Source organism: Neovison vison, chromosome 7, assembly GCF_020171115.1.
Source record: "Neovison vison isolate M4711 chromosome 7, ASM_NN_V1, whole genome shotgun sequence".
NCBI lineage: Eukaryota > Metazoa > Chordata > Mammalia > Carnivora > Mustelidae > Neogale > Neogale vison.
In genome coordinates this window covers 141,979,969-141,991,974 of record NC_058097.1, presented here as the reverse complement: position 1 = coordinate 141,991,974, position 12,006 = coordinate 141,979,969, and positions in this window count along the sequence as shown.

The window sequence follows — 12,006 nt, the reverse complement described above, 5'->3', positions numbered from 1 at the left end:
TAAGTAATTTAAATAAAAGATATTTTAGATTTCATGTATTACTTGTTTTCTATGAGCATCTAATGCAGCCCACCACTAGAAATAGAAATCACCATATAAAGTGCTTAAAGTCATACATACTTATTGTAAAAACAGAAACCTGAAATTGACCCTCTATGAAAAAATATAGATTTAATTATTTATATTTACATATAGAAATAACTAGAAGGATACATAAAACTAACATAGTTGTTAGGTATGGGGTGATAATTATGTCAATTGGCCCTTTCTATGTCAGAAATGTTAACCACAGAAATAGTCCTGCTATTTCTGTCAGATACATGTGCGCATATGTGCATGTGTATATATATAAACCTGTGTACTGAGACAATAATAAAGGGGTATTAAAGGTATATATGCACAATCTAATGGTTACATAAACACTATTTTTTCTGAAATAGTTTCATATTAATTATTTGTTTTCATCTCCATTACACTATGCAAATATTTGCATGACAGTACAAAATTTTAATAACTGAATGTACATTTTTTCTTATTTATTCAAAGTAATTCTTCTTGTTGGACATTTAAATGTTAGAGTTTGTTGTGGTTTTAATTACTAAAATGTTGTAATAAACAAAATCACATTTTTGCTCCATTTTCAAATCATGTTACCTTCTTTTTTTGGTTTCTTTAAAATTGCTCTAGCACAATGTGAAGAATATAGAGAATATAGCCTTCATTACATAAAACATATTATAATTGTTCATTTGCTTCTATATACATTTTATTAGTCCATGAACTCATTTATAAAAGGGGGTTGAGAAATACCTTTGTTTTATACCCTATTCACAGAATAGTGTCTTCTGTATAAAGGGTGTTCAATAGAACTTTAACTAATACATGGCCACATTCTAATTTCAGTAAGTAAAACAAGCATCTACTTGTGATTTCTGCCCTAGTAACACATATACATGTGCATACACACACACACATACACACACATAAGTTTTATATGTAAGTTATATATATATATATATAAATATATATATAATATATATATGTAAGTTTTACTCTCCCTGATATAAATGAGTACAGTGTTATTTACTGTTTCATTGGATTTCATCAAGATTTGGCTCTTTAACCTAAAATGCTTTGGACTTTTTTGGTGTAAAGCCACTCTAATGCAAGTCATAATTATTCAAATGTAATAAATCAGACTATGTTTCACTTTAACTCCCCTGTCCCAAAGAAAGTTCTCTTTTTTTTTTAAAGATTTTATTCATTTATTTGACAGACAGAGATCAAAAGTAGGCTGAGAGACAGGCAGAGAGGGAGAGGAGGAAGCAGGCTTCCCGCTGAGCAGAGAGCCCAACGTGGGGCTCAATCCCAGGAGCCTGGGATCACGACCTCAGCCGAAGGCAGAGGCTTTAACCCACTGAGCCACCCAGGCACCCTGGAATGTTCTCTTTTTAAATTATTTTCTTTTTTCCTTGTAATGAAAACTGTATTAACGTTACACTTACAAGTATTAATACCTCTTTTTCTTCAGACATCTTTGCTTAACTTTTGAAAAACTGTATTAATGAAATTTCTTTCACCACAACTACAAAGTCTAAGTAGCTTAGTCTAGCCAGAATTACGTGACTAAAGATCAATATCTGAGCAAAACAGCCATTCTTTGAAAGTCTGAAATTATACATTCTTTGGACAAAAGGGGAATTGGTTTTAACCTAAAACCAAATTATTGTTTGTCAGAAGAAATTTATTGCATTTTGAAGCACCATAAGATAAGCATATTTTGATATAGGCTGCAATTTCTTTTTTGCAAGCCAGTATTTATTTAAGACTATTTTGTTTTCACTATGCATATTTCTGGCTTTTCCCTCCCAAGCTGTTTGCTGTTTTATAGCAAATGAAAATATGTTTGCGGAAATTGCATATAAAACTGTTTATTGAGACTTAAATCTTCTCTGGCTGTGTTTTTTCCCCCAAAATCCTCCTTGTTACAGTCCCCTCCTTCCCTCTCTCTCTCTGTCTTTCTTCTTCCTTCCCTCCCTTCCCTCCTCTCAGCTTCTCACTCTCTCTTCAAGAGCCATTATTTAATTAAAATCTTAAATCATGTATAACCTTGGTATGTCATTCAATCCACTAATTTGGCTGGAGCACGGTGAGGTAAAGTTCAATTATTTAATGCTGCTGAGCAGATGAGTAAAGAAGAATAGTTGCATGCCTAGGATCCAAAGTCATTTATATTTCACATGTAAATGTAAGAAGGTAATTTTTGCACATTTTATTGCTTAGAATTCAGGTTTGGCTGTATACAGAGACTCAATATCAGCTTAACCAAAATAGAAATGTAATTATTTTCTGAAAATAAGTTGAAGTGTAGTGGGTTAGAACTCATACCGTAATTCTAGTACTGTGGTGCCATAGTGGTCCATAACTGTGCTGCTTCCAGTTTGCTGGTGTTCAAACTGGGGATGCAATCCAAGAAACTGGATATAGGAAATTGGAAGAAGAGCCTTGACCTTACCATTTAGACAATAATGCCAAAATAACTGAAAAATAATTTACCTCTTTCTCTTCATAGATACAGATATAGATATAGATAGATATAGATATAGATACATAGGCTAGAATTAGATTAAGTTAAATTAAAGGGTTTACCTAGCTACAAGAGAGGCATGAAAACGTGGTATCTATGTTAGATGGCCACCAGCCCACCTAATATTTAGAAATTCCATTGCTAACGAGGAGATGGCATAAATTAACAGTAACTGGAGATTCATTAAATTATTTTTAGGAGGAAATATAAAGATAGTTTCAATAAAGGACAGAAAAATAGTTTAGTAACAGAAAGTCTTGGAGTGAAAAATGTTTTTTAAGTGGGGCTAATATTCAGTATTTTTATACTGATTTCACTGTTCTATTAGAAAGAGAAATCTGTTGATGTAAGCTGGAAAGAGGAAACTTGCAGAAATAGAATTCTCAAAGGTGTGTTAGGAAATAGTGACATAAGTCTTACAGAAAAGGACAAATCCAATATGCCACGTCAATGATAGCATATTCCATGGAAACATATTCAAGGAAACATATTAATATTCATGGAAGCTCTGAGGTAGATGTGGGACAGCCACAGAGTTGAAAGTTGTAACAACTGGATTTTTGCCGGACAAGTTTTTCAAAAGGAAGAAAGAAACAATAAGAGGGTGGTAATATTTATAATTAAAACCATATGACGCTTGCTGGGTATGAAAGGAAGTGAGATGTGAGGGGAATGAAAGATAGGAAAGCTGGTCATGTCAATGCTTTGACAGTTATGACAGGGTTGAGGAATAATGGAGTAAGGGTAGAGGTCACGTGAGATGGAAAGTTAAGTGGTAGTGATCAGAATGAGGTGTGGACCTTGAGCATGGCCATAGAAATGCATTGCTGAGATGGGTAGAATCAATGAAAAGAAGATGGTAAAGCATTTTACAAGTTAGGTGTCCAGAAAAATCTCCTATATTGTTAAATTTATTCTGAATGATGACAAGAGCAGAGGAAGAACAAGAAACATGGTATATGCTAAGATCTTCAGTGACCATGAGGACAAGACCAGGATGGTAGAGATGACTACAACAAGGAAGAGGAGTAGTTGACATAGTTTGATGGTATTTGCTTCATAGAATCTGTGGAGTTTTGTGGAAAAGGAAGGAAAAACTATCTGAAATGATAATGAGAATCAAGGAAAGTGTCTACTTAACTTCCAGGGGTCATGACATTTGAAAAGTCTGTATGGAAACTAACTTCTCAGGGAACAACTGGCTTACCATTAGAGCAACGTATTAAGAGATATTCAGAGAAGATAGTGGGGATCAAGAGAATGTTGGTGATGACAGACCATGAGTTACAGAGAGCAGAGTTGAGGAGTTCATGCCCCAGATATCTGAGTCAGATTAAGAGATATTTAAAGCATTGTAGAGAGCAGGGATGGCTTCAAAGACTCAGACTCCGTGTGGTAACAGAATTAACAAGGCTGTAAAACAAAATAGTAATTATAGTCATCAGGGGATAATGGTTTGAAATCTTAAACAATTCACCATGATCAACAAGGATCATGTATATGGGTTGTGTGGCAATCTCAGAAGAAGGCACCTTTTTAATTCCATAGACACTTGTTTAAATTTCTTGGTGCAGAACAAAGATAAAGAGGGATTTTCAGGAGAATAGAGATGACTTGACACTTTTAAGATGTAGAAATATGTACTACATGTTGAGACTTTGGTTAGGCAGTTCTCGAGATACAGATGAATCTTTTTTTTTTTTTAAAGAATATTTATTTATTTTATAGACATAGAGAGTGAAAGTAAGAGAGAGAGTGTGTGCAAGCACAGGGGAGGGGCAGAGGGAGAGAGAGCATCTCAAGCAGACTGCTTGCTGAGTGCAGAGCTCCACAGGGGACTCCAACTCACAACCTTAACATTATGACCCCAGCTGAAACCAAGAGTCACCAGAGGCTCAACTGACTGAAACACCCAGGTGCCCTGATACAGATAAATCTTAAAAATCCTCATGAAATATACATTCTTAGATGTCTATGACATAGAAGTCTAATAAAGCTCACTATATATATTCTAGGTATATATTCACTATATATATTCTATATATATCATAATATATCATATATATGAATAAAATATATATAGTGAATAGATATCACTGTATATCTATTCACTATATATATTCTATATTTATATAGAATATATATATATAAAATGCTCACTATATATATATATATATTCATATATATATATGCTATAGGATTACTCACTTAATAGCTGTTAACTATACATAGTCCTGAAAGACATCACTTGGTCTTCACTAAGCTACTCCTCACTTAATTCTTATGATAACTTAATGAGGGAGTAATGTAATTAGACTTAAGCATATTTTATAAATGAGCAAACTAACATTTAAGCAGAAAAAAAAGATATTTTTCTCAAGTCCCATAGCTGTTAAGTGGTAAAGGTTGGTTGGATTGAAACTCAGAGCACCTGATTTAAAGCCTGTATTCTTATACTGAAAACAAGAAAATTATACAGCCCACATTATTATGGAGAATCTCAAGTTATATCCAGAAGAAAGGGAGATAAACTGTCAAACACAGCATGATGAGATACACAAATGGGCAAGTAGAGAATCACAGAACAGATATGATTTGAAATGAATCTTGAAGAATCAGTAACAAATCTTCAGATAAGGAGGGGAGATGTCTTCTGAAGCAGGGATATTAACACAGAGAAAGTTCAAAGGTATGAAGGGCACAGTGAGACTCTGGAACAAGTGATTAAAATGTAGGTATGTGTATATGTAAGTTCTGGAAATTTAGAAGAACTCGATATAGATAGTAATGACTTCGTGATTGACTCTAAGCAAGCCAGACTTTATCCTGAAAGCACTAAGGAGATAATAAACATCTTTTTTTTTTTTTGGATAGGGATATATTTGAATTTGTGTTTTAGAATTATCTTTTTTTTTTTTTTTTTTTTAGAATTATCCCTTTGGAAAGAGTCATAGATTGAAAAGGGTCCAGTTTGAAAACAGGGGACTATTTCAATATGTAACATTCCCTGTTTCATTTGTTATTGCTCAGAAAATTTAATTAAGTATGAAGTCAGAACAGCTTATTTTTTTTTCCATTTCCCAGACAACTCATTTGATAAACATTTCTTCCCTCTCAACCTACGAGCTAAATTTACTGGTTGTAGGCTATCATAGTACCTTGACTGTATCTAGATAAACGTCATCCCAAAATCAGACTCCGCAGGACACAAACAGTACCATAACAAGATTTTAGAAAAGCTGAAAGGCTGCTTAATGCAACTGGCATTTGATGTGTGTGTGTGTATGTGTATGTAAACTTTCATGTGAGCATGCATGGGTACATATTGGTGTGGGAGAAAAAGGTGTGAAGGGGCTTAGCAGAATGAGGTAGGGGCATATGCCAGTGTGAGAAAAGTAAAGTTTATGCCACACTACAGTTTTGCAGCTAATCTGTGAGACTGCTGAGACACCATCCTGTGATACTCCTGTCACTTCAGTAGGAGACATATGCCATATATCACCAAATATTACACCCCAAATGGAAAGACACTGTGAAACAATGGCTCTCACCCTTTTTCCTTAACTAACATAGCAGTTCATTTGAAAGAGTCTCAGTGATTTGAAACGAAAAGGAGTTCAATGTTGCATGAAGAAGGATACAAAATCTAGGCGGATGGAAAGCATCTTCTTATATGCTGCTCTGAGTGACTACAGAACATCTACTACCAGAAGTGACATCTTTAATCACATTCTTTTATTCAACAAATATTAAAAGCATGCTGTGATCCAGGCACTGTGGATGCAGAAACAAATAATGTAGAGCTCTATATTTTAAATTCTCTAGTAAAGGTAAAGAGTAAAGATCCATGATGCAATGTTTCTAGTAGAGATATGAACAGAGAACCCTGAGGACCTCACAAAGCAAGCTACTGGTTGTACTTTGGGACAAAAAGAAATATTATAGGGATTATGTTCCAGACACTAAAGTGGGCAATTTACATATGATCAACATCAGGCCCCAGACCAAAGGGTTATTGTTTAGATTTGGATTTCAAAAAGAGCCTCTAATCCTGTGCTACTTCATTACACCACACTGCTTCCAATAACTTCCAATAAGGTGTGCTGAGATATAAGATTCCACATGAGAAGAGATGAACTTTAAATAGAGAAACCCCAGAAGCACTTGACTTCCAAGTTCTTCTGGTCTGTGAAGAACCTTCATGCAGATAGAGCCTGTGTGGGAACAATGGTTGGAATTACAACTGGATCCCTGTGAAAAAAATACTTTCTAACACCCAGATTATCAGCAACTGAAACATCTTTCTCATATGGGGGTAGTATTCCTGCTACTGAAGATATTTAGTATGACTGGTCAGACAAACAGCTTCTAAAATCTCTTCAGATTAAATTCTATTGCTATTCAATAAAAAATTGAAGAGATATCTGTAAAAAACATGGAGGCAAAGTGGTATTATAGAGTCATAGCAATAACTAAATGAAAGAAAACTTAGAAATACCAGGTTCAACTCCATCTTTCATTGTACAGATAAAAGAGCAAGAAGTAAATAGGCTAAAATATGTACCAGAGCCAACTGTAGTCTACTAGCACTATCTTAAGCAAGGGCTGGATATTTGGGACAGCAAGGCTCTAGGAACTTAAACGAAAGTACAGAGCTACAGGTACCTGCTGTAGGAAAGTCTGGTACAGGGGCTTAGGTGTCACTGAAACAGTGAGGGGTTCTAGACAGATAGGTTTAGTGGAAAAGTACTTGGTACCTGAGAATTAAAGAAAAAGAAGGAAAGGATAATCAAAGGAGTACAATATTTTAACTTTAACACCTTTAAAAATTAGCTGAACATCACCAAGTCATGCTGACCAAGTAGTTTGTTTTTAGAACTCAGCATACAAAAGAAAAAAAAAATAAAACCTCAGTGTATGAATGAGAAGGCAGACAAAAGGGATGCCTTAATTTATATGCCATATAAAACTCCCTAATAACATAGCCATGGGGTATTCATATATTAAATAAATGCATGAGCTATTCTGCCAAAGACCAGTGAATTCTTGGATTTTTTTTTTTAAAGATTTTATTTATTTATTTGACAGACAGAGATCACAAGTAGGCAGAGAGGCAGGCAGAGAGAGAGGAGGAAGCAGGCTCCCTGCTGAGCAGAAAGCCCGATGCGGGCCTCGATCCCAGGACCCTGGGAATCATGACCCGAGCTGAAGGCAGAGGCTTTAATCCACTGAGCCACCCAGGCGTCCCTTGGATTTTCTTTAATGTGAAATGCTCTTGGTCCAAATCTAGGGATATCCATACTTATAATAGATCATTGGGAGCATTTTATAAGAAGTCAACATGCACTTTTGGATGCAGATCTCAGGACTAAGATATTTGTATATATTTTTATTTCATTCATTAATTGAATTATTCATTGATTTGGATTTTTTAAAATTCTTCTACCATAAGTAGAAAAACATACTAAATCAAACAATTTAAATAGCATTTTAGCAATTAGATTGATTTAATATAATACACACTTTACCATGATTGCTATCTCTTTAACCTTGAACAGTGGTTAGCCACTTTGAATTTTTGCTTTCATCTCAGTAACACAGATATTTTATTTGCCTAATATGGTTGCTGAAATCAATCAATAAGACACATTTTTATTACTCTTCAATGTATTTGTTTACTATTTACTGAGCATTTGATTAAACATTATGTTCTGGAATAGACATTTGAGACATAAAAATGAATAATATGCATGTTGAATGAAGAAATGACCCCAACAGAGTGCAAAGAATATATTGAGTCCCTGGAAGATTTTAGCTATATGGTTTATAGAATAATTTGAGTAAATATTTGTTAGTTGAATGGTGAATTTACAATAACAATATATTTTCACAAGAAAATATTCTTTAGTTATAAGATATTTGAGGTCAGGAAAGTCACAGGTCAATAACTGAGGATTACATTTTATATACTGTGTTACCATACTATTATTTACATCATTACATTTGCTACTCACAGCCATCTTGTAGTGTCAATAATTGGGCATTACTATATTTACTCTTATTTATAAGAGAAATACAAGCTCAGAGAAATGAAGTGGATGTTTCAGTATCACTTAGCTAATAAGGTATAGGTTTTAGGTTATCAGAATTCAAAATCCAATTGCTTCTTGCTGACCCAGGCTGTCTCCATATAAGCTGTGCTATACTCAAAAAGGTTGCATCTCAATAGCAGGACTTAAGTGTTAGCTGTTATTTGGTGAGGAATGGGAGAAAGAATCAAAAAGATTATTCCAGTTTATATAATAACTAGAAAGAATAATCAAATAGGAACTATGATCTGATATCACTTTGGTTGTGTGGTTCATTTGCCTTTAAAACTAAGTAAAATTTTGTCATTAGTGGGTTTTACCCATTTGTCTTAATTATTCTCAAGGGAATAACTGTGTAAATGGAGATGATAAAATGTTTGCTTTAATTTTATTCATTTGAAGTAATCAAATCTGGCACCAAATGCATTTGTATGTCTGTCTTTAATTATCCCCACCACAGAAGTTCTCCATTTCTCTCCATCTCTTTTTGTTAAGACCATTAAGGTGTTAAGTGCAAAGTTACTGCTTGATGGAACAAGGCTCCAGACAGTCTGAGTTGAGAAAAACCAGCACTGTGACTTAGTTGCCACAAGATACTGTTGATCAAACATTAGGTAACTTGCGACAGTATTAGATTTTTTAAAAGTCAATAAAGGAAGACTAGTGAGTAGTTCAGAAAGGATATTCCTAAACAAAGTTTCAATAAAGCTGTTGATATTTTCTTCAAGGTCTCAGAATGTCTTCATTTTGAATAAGGTTGTAGTTTACAAGAAAAAGAAAAAGAAACATTGTCATAGTTCATATGAATAAAGTTATTTTGTTTCCTTTTAGAAAGGACTTGTCTCATTTAAAAGTACACATTAAACAAAAAGTTTGTACAGCATACTGACTTTATATTAAAATTTTAGCCTATCACTAAAAATGTTCAAAATGTTAATGGTAAAATATTTTTTTAGAAATGATATTTAACATTAAATATAAATTTATATTATTTTTAAGAGACTTTTTAAAAAAGATTTTATTTATTTATTTGTCAGAGGGAGAGAGAGTACAAGCAGGGAGAGTGGCAGGCAGAGGGAGAAGCAGGCTCCTCACTGAACAAGGAGCCTGAGGACTTGATCCCAGGACCCTGGGATCATGACCTGAGCAAAGGAAGAGGCTTAACTAACTGAGCCACCGAGGCATCCCCAAAATTATTTTTTTAAAAGATTTTATTTATTTGACAGAGAGAGAGATCACAAGTAGGCAGAGAGGCAGGCAGAGAAAGAGAGAGAGAGAGAGAAGGAAGCAGGCTCCCTGCCTAGCAGAGAGCCCGACTCGGACTTGATCCCAGGACCCCGAGATCATGACCTGAGCCAAAGGCAGAGGCTTAACCCACTGAGCCATCCAGGCACCCTGGCATCCCAAATTTATATTAGTTTTTAGTATATGTGCTGCTGAAGCAAGCACTATATTAGTATTTTAAAAGTCCTTATTTGAAGGGTGCCTGTATGGCTCAGTTAAGCCTCATAGTCTTGGTTTTAGCATAGGTCATGATCTTTAGCCCGGGTTGGGTTCCTTGCTCAGCAAGGAGCCTACCTGCAAGATTCTTTCCTGTCCCTCTCCCTGCTTGCAAGCACTTACTCTCTCCCACTCTCTCTCTCTCTCAAAATAAACAAATAAATCTTTAATTAAAGAAAGCCCTTATTTGATAAATTTTATTTTCTATAGTTCTCTTGGAATTCAGAGGTCTTCATGTTATCAGTAGGAAACCTCTTTTACCTAATTTGTTAGTTTTTTTAGGAAAAAAAATAGGTATATCTGTTTCCTTATTATTGGTAATTTAGAGGAAACACTTCCATTTTACTCAGAAAGTTGTGTGAGGATTCTATGTTGGAGCTTTTCTTGGGCTGATGTAAAGCTTCAGGTTTTTCATATCCTTACACTCTCCACCCAATAGAAAAGTCATCCTAGACAAGAGCTCTGAAGAGAGTTTTGAGATGAGCTAGACAGATAAACTTTTAAATTCTTCCCAAAGCTTTGCTTTTGTAAGAAAATCCTATAATTTGAAAAGAAAAGCCTTTTACTTTTAGACAGCTCCTGTGGCTGGTAACAATCTTGGTATCAAGAACTTAATACAAAAAGGCTAAATCACCCGGGGATAAATCAATTGTTGCAAAGAAGTTCAGCCTTTTTCCTTGGACTGAACTCTAAAAGCTGAATTAAAAAAATGTAAGTGTAAACTAGATCTAGGTTAACTAAGATTGAACTTCCAATTTCACAATCAGTGAAAGTCCTGTAAATCCTTCAAATTTCTCATGTTTACTTCCTTGTGGTTCTTCTTCAGAAGTCTGTATTTACAAGTTTTGATGATGTTCCTTCACAACAACCCTGGTACAGAATTAAGCGTATTACCCAATTACCCAATTACCCAAGCGTAATACCCACATATTATTTCATACCTTGCACATCATAAGAACTATACTTCATAGACATTTGAAAAGATCATGGAGATGTACCAGATTAACACAATGCCTGTGATCTTGCCGGCTTCCCCACTCTTATTGTAGTTCTTCATCTCTTTCTTTGGTTTCTCCCCCCAAGGGGGAAAAGAAAGAATGAATGAAAAAGAAAAAAAAAAAGAAACATGAAACCCAACCAGGTAACCAGCCAAGCAACCAACCAACTCTCCCTTTTCTACTTAATCAAGGACTTCAAGTCCTTGCCAGTTTAGGACCTAAACCAGTGATGGTTTTTTTCTTCAGTACTGAAGAAATAAATAAAATCTTTTTTTTTTTCCAATTCCTAGGAACTTCCATTTATTTATTTATTTATTTTTAAATAAACATATAATGCATTATTAGCCCCAGGGGTACAGGTCTGTGAATCACCAGGTTTACACACTTCATAGCACTCACCATAGCACATACCCCCCCAATGTCCATAACCCCACCACCCTCTCCCTACCCCCCTCACCCCGGCAACCCTCAGTTTGTTTTGTGAGATTAAGAGTTTCTAATGGTTTGTCTCCCTCCCAATCCCATCTTGTTTCATTTATTCTTTTCCTACTCCCCAAAGCCCTCACGTTGCATCTCCACTTCCTCATATCAGGGAGATCATATGATAGTTGTCTTTCTCCGATTGACTTATTTTGCTAAGCATAATACCCTCTAGTTCCATCCACGCCATCGCAAATGGAAAGAATTCATTTCTTTTGATGGATGCATAGTATTCCATTATATATATATATATACACACACACACACACACACACACACACACACACATACACATACATACCACCTCTTCATTATCTACTCATCTGCGGATGGACATCTAGGTTCTTTCCAT